Source organism: Lagopus muta, chromosome 10 (assembly GCF_023343835.1).
Source record: "Lagopus muta isolate bLagMut1 chromosome 10, bLagMut1 primary, whole genome shotgun sequence".
Classification (NCBI taxonomy): Eukaryota; Metazoa; Chordata; class Aves; order Galliformes; family Phasianidae; genus Lagopus; species Lagopus muta.
Genome location: NC_064442.1, coordinates 17,397,151 through 17,422,758, shown reverse-complemented (window position 1 = coordinate 17,422,758; position 25,608 = coordinate 17,397,151). Strand labels below are relative to the sequence as shown.

At 47.6% G+C, this 25,608-nt stretch overlaps 2 protein-coding genes across 11 annotated transcripts in view; one reads left to right on the top strand and one right to left on the bottom strand.

Moving 5' to 3' along the window:
* HMG20A (high mobility group 20A) overlaps positions 1-15,739 on the bottom strand; it is a 37,815-nt gene extending 22,076 nt beyond the window's left edge. Inside the window, exons 1-2 of one of the 4 annotated variants that reach the window (XM_048956556.1) lie at positions 15,637-15,739; positions 14,684-14,794 (exon numbers count right to left, since the gene is read on the bottom strand). The gene's annotated coding sequence lies outside the window, so the exon portion shown is untranslated. Of the gene's footprint in view, positions 1-14,626; positions 14,795-15,356; positions 15,439-15,470; positions 15,605-15,636 lie in introns of those variants that run through there. The other 3 variants (XM_048956557.1, XM_048956554.1, XM_048956555.1) reach the window with 3 other exon arrangements.
* Positions 15,740-15,907: 168 nt separating this feature from the next.
* The window catches only part of PEAK1 (pseudopodium enriched atypical kinase 1), a 95,332-nt gene continuing 85,631 nt past the window's right edge, over positions 15,908-25,608 (top strand). For 3 of the 7 annotated variants that reach the window (XM_048956537.1, XM_048956543.1, XM_048956542.1), the window contains exons 1-2: positions 15,966-15,991; positions 18,263-18,348. The gene's annotated coding sequence lies outside the window, so the exon portion shown is untranslated. Of the gene's footprint in view, positions 15,992-18,262; positions 18,349-25,608 lie in introns of all 7 variants that reach the window. The other 4 variants (XM_048956541.1, XM_048956547.1, XM_048956545.1 and 1 more) reach the window with 4 other exon arrangements.

The window sequence follows — 25,608 nt, the reverse complement described above, 5'->3', positions numbered from 1 at the left end:
GTTTGGTCTCCCCTCAGCCTCCTCTTCCCCAGACCTTATTGCTCTTTTCCAATACCACAGTAAAAATGGACAAGAAACACAGGCAACCAAAATAGAGATTTCAGGAAAAAAATTCAGAGTTCCAATGCATTTCCAAGCAGTTTAAGAAACGAAGGGCAAGACGCAAAGATTAGTTTTACACTTAATTACTTGTATCTCCGTGGCAAGCAGTAAGAGCTATTAACACTAAAAGCTTGGTATCAGCTGCTAAACACCTGCAAAAATATAATTTTATAAAGCACAAGTGTTTGGTTCTATGTTCTCCCCTTCTTCACAAAAACACATGAAGACAGGGAACGTGTAAGAAATCTCACTACATAACATCCCATTTTCTGGAAGCCAGGCCCCTATTCATAGCTGACAATTCCACCGAGAGATTCCGCACACAAAAGCAAAGAAATGCAGAGCAATGCTTGGTTCTCTCCCTTCAAACGAGTACATTTTGCCTCAACAATATCCAGAATGAAACTTGAGATTTTTATTTTTTTTTTTACAGCTAATTAATCATTACCCCAACAAGACCAGTCCTTCAGCCCCAAGGACACCCCAGGTTTTGCAGTTCCATCTGTAAGAGCGTCCACTGAGTCTCCACCACTTCTTAGTCCTGCTCTGCCTTTCTCTGAACGTTTCTCTGATGTTCAGAGTCTGATGATGTTATATTCCACTTGACATGATGTCTGCCAATACCTATTTTTATATCAACAAGGCAGAACAGATGCCCCATTAAAAAGAACAGAGACAGAACAGACACATAAAACACATCTTAAGCACTGATGCTTCTCTGAACCCACACTGGCCATCCACCATGCACAGCCTGCTCGTTTTCCCAGGCTAGTTTTGCCATTCAGTGAGGAAACAGTTACTTCTCTTGAAAATTTACATTCAATTCCTCTGATCATTTATGTCAGCAAGACTTAATCACTTTGCTATGTGGAATGTGAAAAGTGCCACGAGCAAAGCAGTTTATTAAAAGATGTAAATGAATGGAGTCTGAAGTTTTTCACGGTGTTTGCTCAGCTCTTAGTATTTACCAGCATCACACAAGTGAAGCAAGAAACAGTGTAATTTAATGCTTGGATACGGCCATGGCAATTTAAAATATCAATTGAGTGCTATGAAATGACAACTCCGAACGCCAAAGAGCACGGCTGTGACTGACCAGCAAAGGTGTAAGTTACACAATTGAAAACAAAAGAATTCAGGATATACCTGCTGAGACTGAGAAGTTGTTTAAAAGCAATTTTACCACTTTGGCCCTCTCAAAGCACTTCTCACCACGAAAGCTGGCAGGAAATTACAGCAAATACTCGTTGCTCACTTATGCTCTGAGTGGAAACTCGCTGCCGCCGCAGAGGAACGCAGATTGGAATGCCTCACAACAAGCCATCACTGCCCGTCTTACAGAACAGGGGGTTGAATACTTCAGCTGTGAGAATACACCAAATAAGAGATTGGGGTACATACTTACAAGAGTGACTCACCACAGGCTCCGTGACCCAGCACAAAAGCATCTGCTCTGACCCCAAGAGCAACAACGACGGCATGGAATTGGATGTTTTACATGCGCTGATATGGCACAGGGACAAAGGTTAGAGGAAATGAAGTGTGGGAAGAATAAATGATTCTCACACAGAACAGACAACCAATTCTGCTCCTTTCGAGACAGGACTCATCTTCAGAGAAAAATGACTCCATTTCCACATGCTTCTGTTCTCATTTTTCTTATGTGTGCTTCTGCCTTGAACTATTTTAACATAAAACAAAAAAAGTTTTAAAATATGATTTAAAGTAAATAATTTTTCTTAGCTAGCCTTTGCTGTGCAGAACAGAAAGATACCCACACACTGATCTGCTACTTCTTTTCCTTTAAAAGGCCAAGAGAACTGATAACAGCCATTTCTTCTCTAATAGCAAGAACGAGGCAGATTAGAAATAGACTGCTTGAGGAGCCTGGATTCTCATCTCTTCTTAAAGCTCTCTAGAAACAGACAAACATGCATCAGAAATGAAAGTTTGGGTGTACAATATGGGAAGTGCACCGAAGCCCCTTTTCAGCCACAGCGGTTCTAAAGAGGCCATAATTTGGGCTGGTTCCCACACAGCACACCATTGGCATCACAGGACACAGAAATGGTATGAACCTCAGATTAGGACAGAAAAAGGAAAACTCACACAAATGAGCAGATACAAGGTTCAAGCAACTATGAAAAAGTCAGAAGACAGCACTCAGAGAGCCCTGCCTGGATTCATGAAAGGAACAGCAATAGAAAGGACAGTACCATCCTTAGAAAGCATCTCCACAAAGCATCCTCTCTCCTGGAAGTGCACTTTGTTCCCGTGACCATTCCTAACGATTTCCTAACAAGATGAAATGTGTAAAGGACTTATACAGGGAAAGACTGCAGCCACAACACCAACAGAAGGCTTTAGGGAAACTCAAGGACTGCTAACTGCATTCTCCCACTGAGCACACACTGGGGTTCCCCTCTCACCAAGGGAGAAAGCACTGTTTTTCACATCATGTGAGAACCCACGTACTTCTGTGGCCCTATGAAGTGATCAACAAGAGAAGACAGATAAGTTAGAGAAAGCCTTACTTATCTTCTTCTGCATCCTCTGAAGGCAAGAGGAAATGATGCCATGTTGTATCACGACTGCAGAACAAGGGAGATATCCACCATGGCACAGACCTACTGGAGCAGGCTGACCGCTTCCCAGTTCTAAGCAACAAAGCAGGCATGAGAGACGCCTGGGAGGCAGAGAGGCAGGCACAGCGCACGTCTCTGGTGCATCTGCAGCATACAAACCAAAAATACCTTGTCCTGCTGCTGAAGTAGGATTAAAAAGAAAGAAGCCATGTCAGCAACACACCAGAACGGCCTAGGCTGAGTGCTTAAAACAGCACGCAAACAGTGGCAATGCTTCCTTTGACTCCCAGGCCATCTCCAGTAGACTGGATGAATTGCTCAGAAGACAGTCGCTCACTTCTCCCCACTGCCTTCCTTACTGATGCCACAATCCCTTCTTTGTGCCTATCATTTTTGTTCTTTTATCACATGCAAGAAGCCAAAACGAGGCAAGGGAAAATAATGATTAAGAACAGAGCAGAGCTCAGAGCCAAAGAGCAAACAAGAATCCAGGACAAATGCGATTAAGACCTATAAGTTTAAACTGCCTCCAACTTGCCTCTTCCATTGCTGCTCCTCGGGTGCTATAAACAAGGAATTGCAGAGGCAGGAAACATACACAAACCCTGAAAGGTAGAGCTGATCTATGCTCACAATACCTGTAGTCCTAAAAGAGAATGTAAATCTTTTCAAATCAGCTCAAGACTGAACAGACAGGAGGGCACAGTTCGCCTGTGTCACAGCCAAAGTCTCAAACACAACTTAAATGGTTCCCAATTCACATTTACTTTTAAACGTTCTGAAAGGTATTTGGCATTCAGGTTTGAGTATTTTCCATATTTAACAACGAGCAAAGATCTATACCGCTTTTACATTTCCTTTTGATGAGTTTGTTTCTATATATATTTAAGTAAATATGGTTTCTCTGAGACAAAACAAATATTATCCAACATCTCCATATATGGCTAAAGAAGCACAGCTGTTTTGAAGGTGGTCATATACAAAATCTGTAAGAGCTAAGAATACAACCAAACTTCACAAACAGTCTTGAAAATGCTACTAACCTTAACCCTTTTATTGTGGACACCACAAAAACCACTTGGAGCACTATTTCTCCTTGTGGTTACCCCTCACTGCCCGACACCACCCCATTCCAGACCCACAGAGGTAACTGTGACAGCCTGACTGCAACATATGATATGCAGCTCTTCCTGCAAGGGGAAGTGAGAGCTGAACCCCAAGATCCATGTTGGAAGGTCAATAACACATTGCTTTATTCGTGAGTGAGAAATTTGTGAGTTATAAGTGAGAAAGGAGAGGGCTACAACATATGATCTCACCTCCATACAACATGAATTGGGAATTCATTGCCTCGAACAGAAACAGAGACAAGGGAAGCTGGTAGAAAACACGAGATTAGGCAATATTCTTGTATTTTTGGATTTGTGGAACTGAAACATTTTCCAATGTAAATGCAGGCACAGTACTGCTGACTCCAGAAACTTCCTCCCCTTGCTCGTCTTTTGCAGCCTGGTAGAAGTGAGCACAGCAATTACCTGAAGATCTGTCACCACATTTAACCCTGCACCTTAGCTCAGGGGCTTTGCAGTTCAGTTAGAAAACTGTCCCTCCAGCCACCAGCACTCCCATCTCATTTAGGAAGGGCTACTCCCAAAAAGCATTCTCAGCTGTACTTTTACTCCTCCCTGCACATCCCAAAAAAGCATGACACTGCATTTTCAATGTTACAATTGTAAAAGTAAAAAACATTACACTTTTATGAACGCTTTAACAATCACGTTTGAGCTCACAGACTTCCTGAAATTACACATTTGTTGCTGTAATGGAAATTTGCCTTCCCTGGTCTTTAGCAGTTGTCCAGAAAGGCTAATTCCCACCCTGGAACTGCTTCCTGACCTCTAGGAAGGGTCATCTATGTATAACCATAGAAAAAAACACACACATGGCATTCTGACATTCCATGGCAATCCTGCCAAGAAGAATCCTGCAGGTTCAGTCTGCATCTAAAGTGAGCTTGGTTTTTTTTAACAAAGCTCACAAATCTGCACCCCAGCCCTCCCCCAACAAGCACACAGCTCTCCCAGCAGGCTGGCCACCTCTGCCACAGCTCCAATAACTGCAGCAGGGGGCAAACCTTCAGAACCAAGCCGCGATGTGCAGAGTGAGTCCTGGGAGACAGCAGCAATGCCACTCATCTCCAACCCACAGCATAACATACGTAGGTCTTGTGCTTCAGAATGTAAATGATACCTAAAGGAAAAGCTCATTGCTTCAAACTATACCAAGAAACCAAGCTTTTCCAAACTTCAGCCTGTGAAAATGGGATTTCTGGACAGTAGGAGTGCTACAGTTACTAAGCAAGAAGCAGACTTGCTTAGTAAGGAAATCACTTCCATTGAAACTGTGCTCTGTTCTAGTACCCATGTCTCGCTCACCATCATCTTGTTCACACTCCTCTTTAAAATGCTTCTGGCAGCGCTTCCCAGTTCCACCTCCTAATCCCACTTTGTGTACACAAATGTACATCTCTCAGCCACAGAAGAAAATTCGGCAGATTCCAGGTCATTTTGCTAAGACCCACCCAGCAAACACTGATGAGCAAGGCCACGTGTCACTCACCACACTTCTTCGTTGGCCATCCCCACCCAGTTCCACAGGAACAGAGAGGGAGCAGCATGAGAAAAGCCCAAACTAAAGTACCTCCAGAAATATTTTACGGATGACAGCATGTTCTAATCCAATTTCTGTCCACCGCGGCGAGTTTTCCACTCACACAGTAAGTAATATGTCCTTCTGCTGTATTTCCTGGTTTTGCTTTTAAGATCTCAAATATCACTTCTTTTCAAACTTGCTATCGCTCAGAGTTAAGACTTCATGTGGATAATATTCTGATCCTTAGAACAAAGCATTGCTCTACAAAAAGAGCACTGAGCCTGCAGCCCACCAGGGCAGACTGTCCAGCTCAGTTTCTGGTCAACACAGGAGCATACCAGCAAATTTGCCATCCTCACTGACGGCCTTTGTGCCACTGCAGAAATAAACACTGCTTGTTCTTACGAGAGACACTGTGATGAGTAGAAAACAGCAGGTAGAAGCAGCTGAAAACATTCCTTCCAATGGCCACAAGGATAGAGAAGAGCAATATATGGAGCCAGGAGCCAGACTCCATGATCCTTATGGGTCCCTTCCAACTTGGGACATTCTATGCTGGAACACCTCTGCCAGCCTTGGCAAAACAGTTCTTCCAGTAGCGTGCCACAGATGGAAAGCACACACCTACAGCAAGTGCTCACTTAATTCATCTATTAACAAGAACAATCTGGAGAGAACCTCAATGAGGAAAGCAGGACCTTGCCTCCAATAAGGGGAGCTACAGTTGGACTTGGACCATCACAGCATCCCACACAAAGGCTGCCTCCCTCCCCCACCACATCCAGCTCAGACTTGGCCTCTATTCTGAGTGAAAGTGGTACTTACCCCAACTTAAACCATTTCAATGCACTGTAGAAAAAAATGGCAAGCTGCCACTTCAGACAGGACTTACATGTTAAGCTCACTATACTGAATCCACATTTCAGAGGTGTTAAGTAGGCTTAATTCAGCAGCAGTTTTAAGTAATTTTCTTCTGACAACTGAAAAGATTAGCTCAGGGTTGCTGTGCTTGCTACTTTGCTAATTAGCCCACTTGTTCAGCACTCACTGTCCTTCAAGTGGAGGACAAGGCATAGCAAACTGCATATAATTCTACAAAATTATAGAGATGACAACTGAGGGACCAAGAACAAGATACATCAAGTTCTTGAATGCATGTAAGTCTTCATTTCTAGCCTTACAAGAGGGTTCTGTGTATGACAATAGGAACTTAAATCTGAAAAGAGAGGCAAATGGGTGAGGCCAGGCTCTTCTCAGTGTGCTGTGATAGAACAAGGAGCAACGGCCCAGAGCTTGAACGCAGGAAGTGCTGTACTGGCATACAGAAGAACTTCTTCATGGTAAGGGTGACGGAGCACTGGAATGGGCTGCCCAGAGAGGTGGTGGAATCTCCTTCTACGTTGATACTCAAGAGCCAGCTGGACGCCGATCTGTGTGACCCATTGCAGGGAGCTGCTTTAGCAGGGGGTTGGACTCAACGATCTCTTGAGGGCCCTTCCAACCCCTGCAATTCTGTGAGTCTCTGCTGGATCAAGAATTAAAGGGACATTCTGGGCCAAAGCTGAATCAAGCTCACAAACTAAAGCTCATGCCACCGGCAGCACGCAACCACCTTCAGAGCAGGGTGCAGGCCCTGTGTGAATAACTGCTATTTCCTCTGAACAAACGCAGTGTGCAGACCAAGAGCAGCTGCTGACATGAGTGAAGTGGGCTTGCGTGCTTGAGGTATGCCTACCTGCACCAAGGAAACACTGCACAGACCAGAGACGGAGGGCAGTGAGAACTCATTGGGAGAAAGAACCCATGGAATCTTCATCTTTCTCAGTTCTTTCAGGAATGACCAGCCTGGCCACACCATAGCCTCAAAGAGGTAATTTAATAATGAAATGCTTCAGCCAGTGACTGAGAGACAGCAACAATCAGATAAACTCATTTTTGCAACAAGAACCACCACCTGATGCCTTAATTTCTCCCTATGGCTTTAAAAAAAATAAATAAAATCAGACCCTGTTAGCCATTCTGCTTCCTCTCTTCTATACAACTTTTCAGCTCTACCACCTCTGTTCCACGTGGCATCACCTCCTTGTGGGCTTCCACAAACCTCCCATCATCTCTGAATTCCTGGCCAAAACTAGTTACAAATCATGGTTTGCCACTGCACTGAACACAACAGTGGCAACACTCCTCTACACTCACCGTCCAAAAAGCAACTGATCTGTCAACTGTTTTGCTGATCTGATCTATCATTCCCTCTTTGCTTCCTCAAAGATCAATTGCCTAATTTCTTGTCAGCTTTTGCTGATGTACTGTCTGGTTTATTTGGGATGATTACTCGGTGCTTCATTTATCTTTTAAACACCAAGCTATTTAGCAGTAGAAACACAAGTAAATGCCAGAAAACTCATTATTGTGATTTGCAAAAGCCTTTAATTCCTCACATTTCTATATTTTCAATTATAACGTTATACAAATGCAGCTGAGCTACTGAGATGCTTCTAAGCAAGTTGAGAAGCAGCCACTTAAATCCCAAGTGTCAAAACCATAGGTATGACTGATTCATTTCCTACTATAAATCCCAGCTCGCTAAGTAGGACCTCTGTGCCTGCAAGAAGCTGTGTACCTTTCCCACAGCAGCCTCAGGCAACGCGCTGCTGCAAGGCTGTGCTACAGTCCTGCTGCTCAGCTCTGCGCTGTGCTGTGCTCTCTCAGCAGCCACAGGAGCTGGGAGGAAAGAACAATGCGACGCAGCCATGGAGTGCTGCATGGCTACATTTTAAAAGGCATTAATTAAATGTCTCTATGAGAACTCAATTACAGACAGTTATCTGACTAACGTTACTGACCTCAGAGCAGAGATGAGCCGCTTTCACATCCATGAAGAGAAAAAGGTTCTGCATGCAGAGTTCTCAGAAGACTATAAAAAGGCGCTGTGATAAAAGCTGAAATGTTGTCTTTTGGAATGCATAGACAATGCAAGAAATTTCCAATCTCTTCTGTCTTCCCACTTATCAGTATGAAGATGTAACCCCTTTCTGTGCACTATTTGCATATCAATGCACACAATACTCATCCAAATAACAACAGAATAGGACCAACCCTCAGGAAAACGCTGGGAAGTTTCTTGTAAGCAGCTGTTTCCCACACACTTCTGATACAGGTCTTTTCAGTAATCTTCCTGAGGAATGGCTTTGGGACAGAAAGCAAGTTGCTCTTAACTGGGAACGAGATCACCAAGTAACTTACCTTAAAAGAAAAGTTACATAATGGTTACTGAGACCTGCTGTAAGGACTGACTGTAACACTGCGACCTTTACAGCTTCCCATTGCACAGCCAGCTGGGTTTTGTTCTGCTTTTGTGTGCTACAACCCACGCTCTAAGAATGCTTATCAATAAATGCTGATCAGGCTGCGATGTGATAAACTTATCTTTTTGAGACATTAAACAATGCAGCTCCTGCAATCCCTTCCAGACTGAACACAGACCTTCAGCTAAGTTCTCAGAAAACAGTGACAGGAAGTCAGAGTAATCAACAAGCTTCAAATTGGTACCATTTTGTCCAAAAGCATTGCATTTCAGAAAGCAGAATAAATCAGGATCTATGTGGGACTCCAAACTAGCATTAAAAATTCAGGAATCACAAACAAATGAAAGAAGCTTTTCTTTTCCCTTTCATTTTTCCCATATTCTGAGCTTAAAATATATGATTTTTCTTCCACATTTAGTTTCAGCAGAACACAAAAATGTCAGGTCTCGTTCTGAACCTTCATGTATTTGGATACAAACGAGACCTAAGGGCAGGCTACAAGACTGCTGAACTGCAGAGGCTTGCTCCTTTCTCACCTGCCTGTGGCCATGCCTGGGCTTTTGATTGAGTTTTTCTAACAGGAAAGAACAGAAGCTGGGTGTCTCCCACCATCTCAGCTACGTACTTGAAAAGACAGAGCTCAAACACCACAGCTTACAAAAATAAAAAGGAAAGAATGCATATGGAATTTCCCACTTCTACCGACGGTGAACACTCATACAAACTTACATGACCCACCCCCAGACACCAACAGTTCTTGCTAGCTGGACTCTTTCTGCTAGCAGCCTGCCATTCAGAGCTTTGAAATCACCTGCCCAAGACAACCAAGCCTAGAAGGAACAAACAACAGTCCTCCATTGCCACAGGTGAGATCAGCCTAAACCTATTTAACTACCAGCTACTTCAATCACAGCACCTTCCGGCCTGCAGAGCTCTGCTCACGAGACAAGGTCTGTGCATGAGCATGCTGAAGAAACAATGGCATTGCATTGATGTGTTTTTAGTTGACACCAGGTGAAATGGTTCAGCAAAGCATGAAGTGAGCGCAGCAGCTGGCAGGGGAAAGCAGGATGCAAGTAGCACAGCCAATACTGACCTACATTTCTGTAGCTCCACGGCCTGAGATTCAGCTTTTATCCCCCTACAACTCAAGTGATGTCAAAAATGAAGAACACTGGAAAAGATTCCAGTAACTGAGAGCTAAAATAGTCATAAGTGGGAGGAAATATGAATACCAGAAAAAAATTAGGATTATCTCATAAGCTGACTTGACATCTTCAGGTTTTTTTCCATCCAATGTAAAGCTAAACATTTATTCTGTTAATGAAAGATGAGATTCTTTCCCATGACTCTGGAAACAGAACTCTAAATCCACAGATTCTGATTATTTTTCTAACAAGGGATATTTATGACATTGCTTCTTCATATCTTATATGAATTGCAGATTATTTACCTCTCTACCTCAATTAAACTGAGCAGAAGAACAGTTAAAGACAAATTCATTCCCAAGCAGTGACACAGTGAGGACTAAGGCAAACGCTGGTTGTCTCCACTCCATTTCAGCCGTAGCAGAAGATGCACAATTCCAGCTGCAGCACTGCAGTAACACAGCCTGAGCCAGCAGTCTGCTCCTAAAGCCTTTCATATGGTTACCTGCCACAGAAAGAAACTGGATGCCAGGGCTGACGAGAGCCCACTGTGTCACACTGTCAGATAACTATACTGCTGGCCAGGCACAGGTCAACATCCTCATTTCTATTATTATTACTATTATTTGATCTTGCCCTGGCAAAGTTTGAACTCCAACAGAAAGTGCGAGCACATGGTTCCATGCTGTGCTCCACCACCTCCACTAAGCCTGCCAAGTTATTCCTAGGTGAACTGTTTGGAATCACAAACCTTCAGATCCTGTGTAAGAGCCCTCCTTTGCTGCAGTGATGACAAACACTGAGATCCAAGCAGCAAGCACCAATGCAGAACTCGCTCATTACAACACACACCCTAAAGGAGAACTGAAGAGCATTTAAAAATGCCTGCTTAGCTCAAGACTCCAAAGATGTGTTCATCCACATCTAGAAATCCTATATAGTGTGACTTGAGATACTCTAGGAAGACACTTGTGTATTCGATGCAGTGGTAGCTTTACTTGAAATATCTTCCTACATTAACTCCTGAATTCTGAATTTTCATCCTTTAGGTAGAAGGTGTCTTTGTCAACGCCCTGGATATGTGCAGACAAATCCAAGGAAGATGATGTGTGTTCTTAAAGAAAAGTAAGCTGTGGAGAAGTAGAAAAGAACCACTGTACCAAGGAAAAAGGTGCGCAGTATTATTAAAACACACCACTAAAGCATACTTAACACACAGACTTCCTCCTACCCCGGTGCACCATTTATCCCATACTGGGAACACTTCCCCCACCCGCCTTCACAGCAGAAATGCAATGTTAGCAAACTCCAGAGTTAAAGTGTGAAAGAAGATTCACAGTTTACAGTTTCCAATACTTGGCTTGATGCTGATCTGTTTTTCTGTTGTATATTCTCATAGTATTACCAGAGCTTGTTTTGTCACAGCACTCTCCCCTGCTGTTCCAGCAATGGAGACTGACACTTGAGTTTCCCAATCACGATGCCAGACACCACGTCTTCTGAGCACCAGCGTGGGATGCCTTGATTTCACTTCATCAGAAATTCACTTTGGATCGACAAACAACGACGGCCCCAGAGTCACAGCCGTGAGATGGTTACTTCACCTCTTCTGACACAAATGGAACAACCAGATTCTCACAGAACATCCACTGACATGCCTTGTTTTCGTCAAACACTGCACCAGGATGAAGAATCATCATGCCATCTCATCCCCACAGCTTTGAAACAGTAACCAAGGAAATTCCAAGCTAAACAATAACATTTCTTTTCTGAGCAACAAACAAAAACCCACAAAAACACTAGTTAATCCCATGGGACGGATCTGAATTCAGCTAATTCTTCTCTAGTGACCACCATCTACTTCACACTGAGAACCCATCCAACTACAGCAAGTAACTACACTGCAAGTTTACATACATATTTAGATCTCACCATAAAATTAAGAGATACTCACTGATCATCCTTAACCTTGTGTCTATACATACATATCCCTCACACCCAGCACGTGCTGGGACAGCTACCACGTGCAGGGGACAAGCTGGGAAACTGATTCATTCAGTAGCCAATTATCCCCATGCAGTTCAACTTCACATCACAGCTAGCAGCACCAAGGAGGACTGTCCTGTATCTCTCCAACCAGAAGTGGTGCACGATGTGCAGCGTGCTGCTTGAAGGAGCCAAAGAGACAGCAACTCAATGCCATTAAGTGGATGAATTCTTTCCTGACAGTGAAATCCCCCCATCTGCTGCACAGTCAGATAAACATCAGGATAACTCAGCTGGACTTTTAGTAACTGTTTATCCTATCAGTATTGACCTGAGGTGCAGTACTCCCTCCCACCCAGTACCTCCAGCAGCTTGATGCCAGTTACACCTCGGGCCTTACCAAGCCCTGCCTTACTGCTCCACCTCACTCCTAGCTGCACTCAGCTCTGTGTTCGTGCAAATGTTTGGTTTCCAGCTTGAACAAATCCCTTAACTAGTTCAGCACCCACATAACAACACTTTCATCTCATCAGCTGTTTGAAGTAGCTTGTCAGGAGCACTGGCACTAGAGATTACCAGCAGCTAAGACTCGCTGGCTCCGGCTCCTACGGAACATCACAAAGCCCAAACCAGACACCAACACCTATTTCCAGTCCTAGCAAATATTGTAGATCACTTATTTCGAAGGTGATTAATAATACTTTGTCACAAGTCTCTTTTGGCCACAAACAATCCTTCAGATACCACAGAATAATTAAAGACATGAACTTTTCAGAGTTAAACACATCAATGCAACGAGAGCAGACCTTTACCCAGGAACACACTAAACTGCCAACAACTCTTCTGTATTCAACACCAGAGGGACAAAAAACAGAACAAGTCAGAAACAAATTCCATCAGTTCTACACCACTTGAATCCAGTTAATAACTGACACTTTCACTATCCTCGTTCTCTCGAGGATGAACTTCACACATTGTTGCCAATGGTAACACAACTTCACGTCACTCAGCCTTTCCACTGGAGCAGCTCCTCTGATTTTCATGCAATGGCAATTGGTAAACTGCAGGTTAAGGGTGTCAGCTGTCCACCTCATCGCTCACCACAGCCTTCAGAACAGAACATCCCCACGCCTCAGGTTCCCATGTACTGAAAAACAACCCACAAGAATCTCAGAAACAGTGAAGTATAACAGCATTTCTTTTTGGTTTTTATTTTAAGCCACGCAGTCTGCCGGGCTCAAAAACCTGAAATTGCTCAGCCAAAGTCAGCTACTGCCATGGCCTCCTGCAAAGGAGAGCAGAATCATCTCCTTCTGTGATGAAAACCTTTAATAAGCCTTTTTGAAGATAACACTGCTTCCATTTAACATTTCCACTGATTAAGTTTCTTTAATGGGAACATTCTTACCATCATTTGTAAAAGACAAGCTCTGTTTAAAGTGCATCAGCATTCGGGGAAGTAAGGTCAAGGAATAACGAAGATTTCCTAATAACATCCAGAACCCAGCATTCAGTCATTCAACTCCATTTGCCCTCTCCTAACCCCCAACTGCTCCCATCTCATAGTCTGAGTGAAGGCTTCACACAAAGCCATGCCAGTCCAGCTGCAACTGCAGTTACCCAAAGGCTGTTGGCATCAAACATTTCATAAGCAGCCTTCAGAAGCAGAACATCCAACCTCAGGGTTGTCCCTACAAGTCAGGTATTAACTCTGCAACTCTTTTCGGATATGCACATTAATCCTTAAAAAAGGCCATTAACAGACAGGCACACCCCCCCAATCACATCATTACAGAAGAGATTGGTACAGGGCTGGTCTGCTTGCAGTTTTTCACCACCAAACTTATCTCACAGGTAGCAACACTGACAATCCATGACAATGTATAAATAAGTTCCAGATGCTTTGCCCTCAAAAACCAGGACCAAGTTATCAGACAGCCTTCACTGTTTCCACAATTCCACTGGCTTTAAAAATTAAAGAAAAAAAAACATTTCTGAAAACAAATTGTTCTTAGGAAATTCATACCAAGCAAGCACTTAGAGCCACAGTGCTTTTATCAGCCACCAGTCAGCTCTTAAAAAGTTCAATGGTTTCCATCAACACAGGAAATAATACCCTTCTGTTTCTAGAGGAAATCATGGAAGTACAACAAAAAAAGCTTAAAGGAACTAGTTCTGGAAGATCTCCAAAGCCAATCCAATTGGAAGTTGAAAGGGCATTTCATTAGGATACAAGAACTAACCCAACAGAAAAAGCTTAATTCACCTACTCTCCTCAAGCACGCACATGGGTGTTCACCTGTGTTACCCTTCCCCTCAGAGGTGATGCAGAGGGAGCCTACAAGTAGGAGGGGAATCAACTCTTTGAAAGGGGAGATAACTGCAGGACAAGGGGAAATGGTTTTGAGTTCAGAGAAGGGAGATTGAGGTTGGATGTCAGAGGGAAGTTCTTTACTACGAGAGTGGTGAGCTGCTGGAACAGCTGCCCAGAGATGCTGGAGGTGTTCAAGGCTGGGTTGGATGGGACCCTGGGCAGCCTGGTCTGGTATTAAACGGGGAGGTTGGTGGCCCTGCATGTGGCAGGGGGTTGGAGATTCGTGGTCTTTGAGGTCCCTTCCAAGCCTGGCCATTCTGTGGATCTGTGATGATCACAGGAGCACCTCCATGGCTGTTAAGCACAGCTTCTTCCACCCGTGCTGTTTCAGCACTGGTGTGTGCCCCATAACACATGTCTCAATGCTACAAAAACCAGCACGGTTCCACGCATACTTCAGGTGGGGGGAGTAAAGCTCCTCCTGCCACAGCCTGGGAACGGGCAGGGAAAGTTCAGCAACTTGCATCAGCTTACAGTGGGACAAGAAGGAATAACTCCGCCAGGTGTGTACGGAGCAACAGCTCAGCTCACCCTCACTGCTTCCACCCAGCAGTCCTTGAGCACAGGGCAGCTCAGCACACCTCAGCAATCTGGGCAGCCTTCGCCATCAGACACGGCCCATGCCTGCTGAGGGAACGTGGCCTGCAGAAACAGAAGATGGAAGACGTTTAGGAACTGCGAAGCACAGCAGCTTGCGTTTAGTCACCTTCTGACAGTGACACAAACACGGCTGAACCCCGCTCTGTTGCTAAAGCATTGCTCTGGGAACGGGGCTCACTCTATTCTCACGGAACGGGCACCTGCCGGGCTGCTCTCTACGCACCATCACCATAAGCAGGAAGAACGAAAAGATTAAATTAACACAGGGAACAGCGGGACTCAGTCGCACACCGCAGGTTCTCTATTTTGACCGAGCTGAAGGGCAGGAAGGCTCCTTAAAGGACTACTGAGGGGACGTAATAACGTAACGGCTAAGGAGAACGGGGAACCGCCGTCTTTTATTGCCGACGGGACGCGAAGGCGATGAGGACGCAGCGGACACGCGCCGTGCGCTCAGCCCCACGCTCCGCTCCGCAGGCCCGAAGCCCCTGGCAGGCCGGGCGGGCCGGTCCCAGCACGCCGCCCCCAGCTCGGCACTGCGCTGCTCTCCGGGCCGCCCTAGGCGGTGAGAGAGCCGAGCAGCCCCACGGCCCGCCGCACTGACCTGCGGGGCTCGGCCCGGCACTGCGCGTCCCCTCCGCCCCGCGCCGCCGCCGCCGCGTCCCTCACAGAGCCGCATCACCGCGCCTCCACCCGCGCGGATCTCTCCGCCCCTCACCATAGCGCCGTCAGGAGAAGCCCCAAAGAGAACCCGGGCTGGAAGCGCGCGGGCCGACCCCAGCAGCGCTTTCTTGCCTTTCCTTTCCCCTTTCCACTGCCTCGGGCGGGAGGCCAAACTACACGCCGGGACTACTTTTTTCGCGCGGGCGGAAGAATACCGTTACCTTTCGCACGGAGATTCTCTGCTTTGAAGCTGGGGCCGCGCGCGGTGCATGCTGGGACGTGTAGTATTCCCCTGCAGCGGGACCGGAGCGCGCCCGCGGCCGCGCCCCGCCCCATCGCCTCTCCCTGGCCAATGGGCTGCCGCGGCGGGCGGGAACGCCCCGCCCCTCCGTGCGCGAGGGGGGCGAGGCCGTGCCGCGGCCGGCGGCGGCCGGAGTTGGTGGTGCGCGCGGGCGCGGCGCTCGCAGCCCGTCCCGGGACTCGGCGCAGCGCGGCCCGGCGGCCGGCCGCCCTCAGCGAGCCTCCGCGCAGCCGCCGCACCCGGGAGCGCGCCGCGGGGCCGGGAGTCCCCGTCAGGTGAGGCGCGGGGGCCGACCCTCGGGCGCCGCGGGGTCGGGTTTCCTCGGCGGGGCCCCGAGCGCGGCCGCGCGGGGGGAGGCGGGAGGTGCGGGCGAGCGGCGCCGGCAGAGGCGCTCCGTCCGCGGGCGGAGAGCGGCGCGGGCCGGGAGGCGGCGGCCGGCCGTGCGCCCCGCGCTCGGAGCGAAGTTGCGTCCGGGCGGCGCCTTTGTTCGGCTGCGGTGGGCTGTGTGCGGACGGCGCCCGGCTGCGCTCCTCTGCGCCGGGACCACGCACCGGCGGGCGCTGCTCTGCGGCCGTCCCGGGGCGGTCCTGTCTGGCGGACGAACGAGTTGGAGCGTGCCTCCCCTGCCTCGTTCCTGGGTTAACGCTCCTGGCTTTCTCCTTTCCTTTTCCTTTTTCCTGTTGAGTGTCCCTTTTCCCTACAGTCAGAACAAAACGACGGTTTTCCTCCTCGTGGTCGTTGCTTTCTTGCTCCTACTGACGTCTGACACGAACCCGGCTTTGGGGTGGCTTCGCCCCAGCAGTCGTTTCCCTTTTACAGCGTGTGCCTGTCAGACCTGCCTCTCCCCAGGCCTGGGATCGGCAGCCCGGGGCTGCAGGGATGGCCCAGAGGTTCCCTCTGGCTGTTGCCACCTGCCTTTCCATCCCTGCATCCCGGCACTGCAGCCAGGTCACAGCCCCATGTGCGGTATAGAGGTGTGAGCTGCTGTGCTGCCATGGACATCCTGAAGATGTGCGGTGTGGAAGGAGATGGCAAAAAGAATGCTTGACCAGGGAAACTGGAAACAAGACTGGTACCGTGCTGCTGTCGGTGTAGATGGAATACCCAGATAGATCCGGGTGTTTTTAACCTCCTTATGATACAACACTGGTAATCAGTAAACCAAGAGCTGGTTTATTAGTTGAAATGAAGTTCAAAGAAATAATGTTGAGTTGACTGCAAGCCACATGTGGCATCCCATGGCTGACAGCAGCAGCCATGAACTGTGAGTGCGGCCACATTGACTCCCAGCCCCATCAGGTAACGTGGGAAGGAGAGATGCGTGTCCCCACGTGCCTGGCACAGCACTGAGATCTACATTCTGCTATTTCATACGGTAGCAGCACAACAATGTGGGGTTGCTGTTACCATCATTTGAAGTTTAGAGTGGAAAAATAGAGGCTGCGAAGCAGAACCAGGCTTTGCTCGTTGGCTGTTACAGTGGAGAAGGAGGCGAGAGCTCTGCTGTTTGTGAAGGGTCGGTGACAAGGACGAAGTGCTTGGTTTTACGTGCTAGCAGTGCCAATCAGTTGTCCGACACCTCAAGCTGCTGTTCCAATAAACTGTGGTTTAGCGTGGTAGCCTGCGTGTTTCCTTTTGGTTTCTGCATGTCATAAGCAGATATTATGGACCGTGTGAGAAAAATGTCAGTCTTCCTTTTGCCGAAGATTAGTGGCTGAGTCACTGAAGCAATCTCTTTCCCCGTATCTCTGCAAGTGGACTGAGCGGATTTGAGATTGCCCGATGGCTGAGAGGTGTGGATACAGGCGACTGCGCTGTGGGTGTTTAAACTGGAAGAGGGTAGATTTAGAGTAGATATTAGGAAGAAATTCTTTGCTGTGAGGGCAGTGAGACACTGGAACAGGTTGCCCAGTGAGGCTGTGGATGCTGCTCCCTGGAAGCACTTAAGGCCAGGCTGGATGGGGCTGTGAGCAACCTGGGCTCTGCCTAGAGCAGGGGGTTGAACTGGGTGATCTTAAAGGTCCCTTCCAACCCAAACCATTCTGTGAGCAGTGGTACTGGGATGGCAGATTGTGGTGCCAGGTACACAGATACGTAGAAATGCACTGTGCCCATCATGTGTGGGCCTTAACAGCAGTGCTTTTGCAGCAGTTCCAGTAGCAGTAGCAGTGTAAGAAAAGCCATCCTGCTGCCCTCACTGTTGATTTCAGGAGGTGCACGTAGTGAGGCTCTTGGAATCACAGCAAACAGACAGATAAAAGTGATGCCAGGCCTCACACTGTGGGCTTCTGCAGTGCTTGTTTTGGTAACACCTTGTGTGAGGCAGCAGGTCAGCATGGTGCTAAAGGGTGACATCCTTCCTTTATAAAGCTGCTGCTATTATAGGAAGAGCAGTGACAAGCACAGCATTCGGCAGATAAAGGCCAATTCCTCGATGCTGGGGCAGATCTGGGTTGCTGCAGTGCTTGACAGAGGCTGTATAGAAGCGCACCTCAGTGAGAGATTCGTGGTTGCACTTTAAATGTTTCCATAAATCCTTTTAACAGGTGTGGTTCTGAGCCTTAGCGAGTCCTTTCCTGAGTGGATGCCTGTATTTATCCGACCGCCGTACCGAGCCCATCCCAGGAGCCAGGTGGGACATGGCATGGAATGCTGTGTGTGCAGATTGAGGTGCAGTCATCCAGCTCCAAGGCTCTTCCTGTCAAAAAACCTTCGTATTCATTTAGAAGGCACTGTTTTGCTGTTAGTGTGATCAAATTCAGACATCCTTCTGTGTTGACTTCAGAGCTGTTGGCTCCTGAGAGAAGTTTCTGCACGCATCACTGATGCTCTTGCTGTCTCCTCAGCTGCCAAACAGGCTGTCAAGCAGAGTTGTCACTTTGCTTCTTGGTCCATCAGTGCTCTTTCTGGTGGTTTTCATGGCTGTGGTTTTCAACACAGCAAGAAGAGCAGCTTAAAAAAGGGGAAATATATAATCCTCATTACCAGCCAGTAAATTCCAAAACAGGCCCTTCTGAAATAATGGAAACACTTGAGCATCTTACAGCTCTGGAGCTGGAAGCGTCCTGGTGTGGTTATTGGTTTTCTGGCTGCTTTTTTTTCCCTGGGCAGATTTGTCCTTTCTCTCTTCCTCCTGTTGGCTGCAGAGAAACCTTTGGGCTGGTGGGGATGCCCAGCAAATCACCGCTCCTCTCTGTGAAGGCTCTTCCTTTAAGATACTTCAAAGTTTAACGCGAATCTCAGAATAAATACTAGCGCAGAAGTTTTTCTGCAGAGGAATAATTCATGTGTAATTGGTTTTCCGTTTGCTCTGTGCTTCCCTACGCTGAACTGGGTATTTTTACTTAAAAACAGATTGCACAATGCTCTCCGGTGTCAGTCGGTCTGTAACTATACGGTTAAGGAGCGTGAGTCGTGCTGTTTGGAATGATGCTTGGAGGAGGTAGTTTATTTCCATGACTTTTGTACTGTAAACTGTAGAAGTTCTGTTTTCAGAGGCAGGGAGAGAGCTGATGGGGAGCAAAGATGCACAGCATGCAGGGGGCACAGGCACTGTCTGTGCAGCTGGCTGGAGCTGCGTGCTGGCCTTGCAGGTCAGCAGGGGCAGCTCGCTGTGCTGAGAACTGAGTGCACGTCCAAGGCATCAAGTTTGACCATCTTAGAGCTTCTCTTCTGTAACACTGTGTTTTTATATTGTGGCTGTTTGTGATTGTTGTTGTTATTGGTTTCAAGGGGTGCAGTATCAGGTTGTTTGCAAGAAAGCCTCAGACTTGCTGGGCTGTTGAAGGTGCTCTCGGTGACACGTCTTTTGATTGCAATAATTGTACTGGTGGTAGGGCAGGCCTTCTTGGAATGAGCAAAAGGGTGTTTCAAGGTCACCACCTCTGGCTTGGGAAGGTTGCTTGGGCAGCTTGGAAAGCAGAGGCATGTTAGGACAAGGCTTGCCATGACCTGAAGTGCTCTTATGCCCACGGGTTCACCCATTCAGAGTTTTTTCTACCACCAAGGCAGGCAGACCTGCAGCTGTATCCACTGTGGGGCTGCTCACCCTGCCCTCTGAGCCACCCCATAGTGCTGCTCTGCTGCAGCACTTCCGTGAGTGGGAGCAAAGCTCTTCCCAAGCGGCCTCCTGCAGTGCTGTGCATCAGGAATGCTGGGGATAGGAGGGACCCCCTTGCAGCAGGAGCTGTACACTGTTAGTAACAGTTGCCATGAGAAGCCTCCAGCAGCAGCTCAGCAGGTACAAGGTGAGGCAGTGGGGCTGTGCGAGATCCCACAGCAGTGCTGGAGCCTCAGTCGCAGTGTGTTCTCCTGTGTCTGGGCCGTTAGCACCGTGGCTCTGCCTGCTGGAATGGGAGAGGTGTTGGATTGCTTCGCCTGGCTGTGCAGTTGTTTTCAGAGAGCAGCTGCAGGTTCCTCTCTGATTGGTATCGGCGTTCAGTAAGTAATGCTCTTACACTCAGTATTGCAAGTCATTGTAAGTTGCATCGTATAAATAGCAAGAAGTGCTGCATTTAAAAAGCAAACAAACAAAAAAAAGTCTGCTGCTCACCCTTAGTTCTTGATAGGCTTGCTGTTTCTCTTTGTAGCACAGAACAGCATTAACACTGCAGGCTTTTCTTGTCCTTTGCAGACAGACTTCATTGCTCATGGCTGTGTGTTATCTTTGTTTATCAATGTAAATCAACAGCGCTGTTCCTGAGCAATGGAGATAGCAGTGACATTCCTTCTGAAGCTACACTCTGCCTGAGAAACTGCGTTGTACAGAAACATGTTGGGAAAGATAACCTGCGTGGGTTATCGGGGAGGGCTCTGCTCAGCCCCTGTGGATGAGATGATGGAAAAGGGCTGTGTTACTGCTTTCTAAAAGGTTCCAGAGCAACTGCCAGGGCTCTCTGTGGAAGGGACTTGAGATTTCTTAAGCTTTCAGATATTACTTAAGTTGCTGTTGTTTTCTAGAGATGACTAGCAATCCTCTGTGTGTTATGTCTGTCTGTCATCCCAGCCTGTATCACCTCCATGCAAAGCTGACTTGGAGGCCTTTGTGTGGACATTATCAGCATCCAAACAAAATGCAGCATGTAGAATGGAGAATGAAGTGTGAATCCATGTAATGCAGTGTTCTCTTCAGTGGCGGGTGCTGCTTCCTGGGCAGTGCTTATTGTGTCAGCCAGTAGTCCTTCATGTTGTGTTATATGGGTTGTATGCTGCATGTTTGTAGGTGGTGCTGGCCTCGAGAGCTGTTCTTTTCCCATGTTTTTGGTGTATATATTAGAGAGGAGCATTCATCAGCACAGCCTCATACCGAAGTAGTTCTCTCTGCATAATAATGCAGACTTCTTGGGTTTGTCCCCATTGGGTTTCATGAGGGAGGTGTTTATCCATTCCAACTTGCATCTCAATGAAATGGGAGCAGTTATCCTGTCATCTAACAACTCATTTTTTTACCTTGTGGTGCACGTGAGGCAATAGCTGTAATTTACTGTAATGCTTATTTGGTTCTCTCCTGCAAATGTATCTGTAATTTAGGTACCTGACACCTGCAGCTTGGATGATTTTGCTCAGTGCTTCAAGGTTTCTTTTCTGTCCCTGTTTTTCCATGAGCTCTCCCAGCAATGTCAGTGTTCTGCCAAGAAGATGGAAGATGTTCCTGTGACATTTCTGTTGGTTGGATGATGCACAGTGAGGCAGCAGCCCTTTGTGCATGCCATCACAAGCCCCAGCAGCTCCCATATCCTGCTGGGGCCAACCAGTGCAGGGCTGAGAGATGTGTGTGCACTCATCAGCCTGCCAAGCTTTTATCTCAGAACTCTGACAGTTCTTGGAGGTGCTGGTTTGTTCTTGGCAGTAGTTTTCTGAGCAAGTTAAGAAAGGAGAGCCATCACACCACAGAAAGGAAACTGTGCTCGTGGGTTTGCGGGATGAGCCAAACCTCCATTTGTATTCTGAGGGCTTAAAGAAGCACGAGGAGAAGAGGCAGTCCTCTTTCACAAGGTGCCTCTTGCAGGCTGATGAGGAGCGCACGTTAGCTTTGGTGTCCTTGGATGCCATTCCAGAAGAGGGGAGCCAAAGGGATACGATTGATATTTCAGGTATCACTCAATTTTACAGCCCAGCTTTTGTTGTAAGAAATAGATTGAGATATGTCTGTATAGGAGGCAGAGGTGAGGCTTTGGTGTTGCCCAGCCCTGCTGCTTGGTGCAGCCCCAATGGGAGCGCTCTGACTGAGCGCAGCTGCAGGCCATGGGTGGCTCCTCCTGGGAAAGCTGTACTCAGCAGCAACAGAGGCAGCTTTTTTCTCTTCTGCCTCTTTAAAATGTTGGAATTAATCACTTTTATGTAGTTGTTTTGCATATTTTTCAGATGAGCAGCTTTCTTGAGCTTTGTGCTCTTTATTACCTAATCTTTGTTTTTAAAGTTCGGAGCGTGACCTCAGCTTTTATTTGGGTTTTAGTGAAGTATTTGTTGCCTGTAGCCCTGTCAGACCCCGCAGTTCTCCTGTCTCCAGCTCTGCAGGCCTGCAGTCCCTGCAGCTTGGATGGAGTCTGAGTAGCAAACTGCCTTCTGTAGTATTTCCAGGTTTCTAAATCTTTGGAATTTTCTCTGTGTAAAGTTACGACTTCCTGAAAAAATATTGGCACCGATGGTGGAGGCTGTTAGTTTTTGGAGCTTCTCTTCAAATTACTCTCTGCTTTATTTCTTCCTCCTCTTCAAAGGAGGAGAGGCTGGTGGACGGAGCGAGCGTGGGGTGAAGGAGTCTCTGGATTTGGAAGGGGAAATGGTTTTGAATTGAAGGAGAGAAGATTTTAGGTTGGATATCAGAGGGAAGTTCTTTACTATGAGAGTGGGAGGTGCTGGAACAGCTGCCCAGAGAGGCTGTGATGCCCCGTCCATCCCTGGAGGTGTTCAAGGCCAGGTTGGATGGAGCCCTGGGCAGCCTGGGCTGCTATGAAATGTGGAGGTTGGCAGCCCTGACTGCAGCAGGGGTCCTTTCCAACCCAAGCCATTCTATGAAAGGAGAAGAGAAACCCTGAGGTGGGTCTGCTCAAAGATGTTCTCCTGGTTTAGGAGCCACCCCATGAGCATCCCAGCTGTCTGCAAGCAGATGGACAACTGGAGGAAATGGCTTTAGAAATCAGCTGAAGACATCTCCAATCAAACAACTACTCCATCAGTCCCTGAATTAACAAAGAAGAGAATGAAAAGCTGGCCTGGAGTCAGGTATTCAGTTTAAAATTAGACCCAAAACACTGCCATGGTCTTGTTCACTTTGCTGCCCGGCAGCAGACTGCAGTGTTGTTTTAGTTGCCATAATACAGAGTGGGAAATGTATTTTGATCCCAGCAGCTGGGCTGCTACTACTCCTGTTGTGAGAGGTTTGAGTCTTTAGTTCCAATAGTGAAGCTTTATGCTCTTATGTAAAGTATTTCTAGAGACATATCCTGGCCTGCTAGGTTTGGCCTTTGTGGTTTTGGTATCATCATCTTTTTTGTTTTACTTGCTGTTAAAACACGTGCTGGTCATGTGGTGGGCTCTGCTCTGAGCTGCAATGGGTTTTGCTGGTTACATATTTCTGCCTTGGCTGGAAGAGCTGCAGAAGCTTGCAGCCAGACCTGCTGATTAGTATTTACTTTGCTCATGTCTGAGTGCTTAAAGCTAGCATGTGAGTTGGGAGTCATGTTTGGCATTAAATTCTGTATTGTTCAGCAACAGGGAAGTCCTGGAAGCAGAGGCAATGCTTAGTTTGGTGCTTATTTTTCAGATTTGATCAGGAGTTTCCATTTTAAGATAGGAGGAGAATGCCTAGAGTAAATGTGGCTTTTTTCTTTGCCTTGTTTCCAAGTCATAGTTTTTGGGTAAGGAAGCCTCACCGTGCAAAGTTTCATCACAGGCCTCAAGATCACGTTTTCATTGTTTTGATAGGGGATGAGGCAGACTGCAGAGATGCTCTCAGGTCTTCTGGTGTTCACGGCTACAGAGAAGATGAGAACGAGTGACAGAAAACAGTCCTCCTCAAAGCATAGGCTTTCTGAAGCCTTCTGTAAAACGTACTGAACGTATAAAGTAGGGCATGATGTTCTCATACCAAACAGAATGCTGACTGTGACAAATGCTTGGACAATGCACGCATTCTCGCTTGTGGAGCTGAATGAGATGCGAATAACAGCAAAAAAGGCAAAGTGTTGTCAGCAGCAGTGATCTGCGTTAAAAGAGCTCGGTGCTATCAGTGGATGCTTTTGTAACTTCAGTGCAGCAGTTCCCATCCAGGCCCCACAAACTGTCAGCTTATCCTGCAGCAGGGAAGCGGATTTTGCAGTCCTGGCTGTCTCGTAGCAGCCTGATTTAGGTCTCGTTGGGTTGAAAAGCATGCAGAGAAGTAGTGCTGCAATTTGCTCACAGACTTTTGGCCTGTCCATAGCTGTTTGTACAGTGGTATTGTACTGAGCACCAAACACTTTGAGGAGGGCAGATGGGAGCAACGTGCCGGATTGCTGCGTGGGCCAATGTGACTCACTGAGGGCTTTAAAGGTCTTTCAGGAAAAGCTGACAGGCCTCGGCTCCCTGATCATAGGGCTTTTCCCTGAGCAGGAGCCGCCAGCCGCTCTCTTGGTTTGGGCTGAGTGGCTTATGGGCACTGTGGGTCTGTGAGATGGGCCTCCTGGTGCTGACGGCCAAGGCTGCCCTATAGAAACTCTGGAGCTTAATGCAGAGGGGAGGAGGGAGGAGGTGTGAGCTACAAGTGCTTGGAAAGTCCCTCTGCTCTCTGAACAAGGGGAATATTTCCATCTCCGCTTTCACGTGGTGAGTGTTTCGGGTGGTTTAATTTGTGCACGGTGCTTCCTAGCGAGAAGTTGGGGCTGTCAGAGATGCAGAGATCCCACGTGTCCACTCATCTCACCTGATGTGGAAGCACTTGTTAAAAGCTTGAGCTTCCTTCTGCACAGCGCTGTGTTGTCTCTGTAAATATCTGTAAAATATGGAATCATGGAGGGGATTGGGTCGGAACAGACCTTAAAGCTCACTGAGTTCCACCCCCTGCTGCAGGCTGGGTGCCCCCCAGCAGCTCAGGCTGCCCATCAGTGCCCTTGTCACCTCCGGGGATGGGACACCCGCAGCTCTGGGCAGCAGTGCCAGCACCTCATTGCCTTCTGGGTAAATGATTTCCTCCTCATATCTTACCTCAGTCTCCCCTCGTTTAGTTAGAAGCTGTTCCCCCTTGTCCTATTACTATTAGACCACATAAAAAGTCATCATGCAGGCTCTCCTGTCCACTTGGGGGGCTCCTGCTCGTAAGCCCCCCGAGTGCTGGAAGGCCGCAGCGAGGTCTCCTTGGAGCATCCCCCAGGGCTGGGAAGCATGCAGGGTGCTGCCTTCAGGCCCTGCAGCACGTGAGGGTGAGAGCAGCTGCCAGCGGTGCCGGGTTCGTGCCCTCATCTGCCATGGTGAGTGCAAGCTGGCACGCTCGGGGCTCTTTGTCTGCTGCAAGAGGTCCGAGAGCTTTTCTGCCCGAGATTAGAATGGGAGAAAGGAAGTGGAAAAGAGGAGAAGCAGACTTACTGAGCGCCTCAGCAGCTGCTGCCAAATCACATTTTGGGATTCAGTTCTATTTCCAATATGGCTCTGGCTGCCAAGGCTGGCAAGCTGCGATCCTGCTGGAAGGAGGAGGGCAGGGAGACGTCAGCGCTGCTCTGCAGAAGGGAGACAGCACTGGGCTCTGCCTGGTTCCTTCTGTGGGGAACAAAGAGGGTCAGGGGGTGGGGAGGCGTTTTCCAGTGATTTTTTCAGAAAGGAGCCCAAAACAATGGGTTTGGTTTGCGCTTCACATGTGGTTTCCTGTCTCCTCTCACCATACATTTAGGACTAGTTAACTTTCTTTTATAGGTGTGTGTCC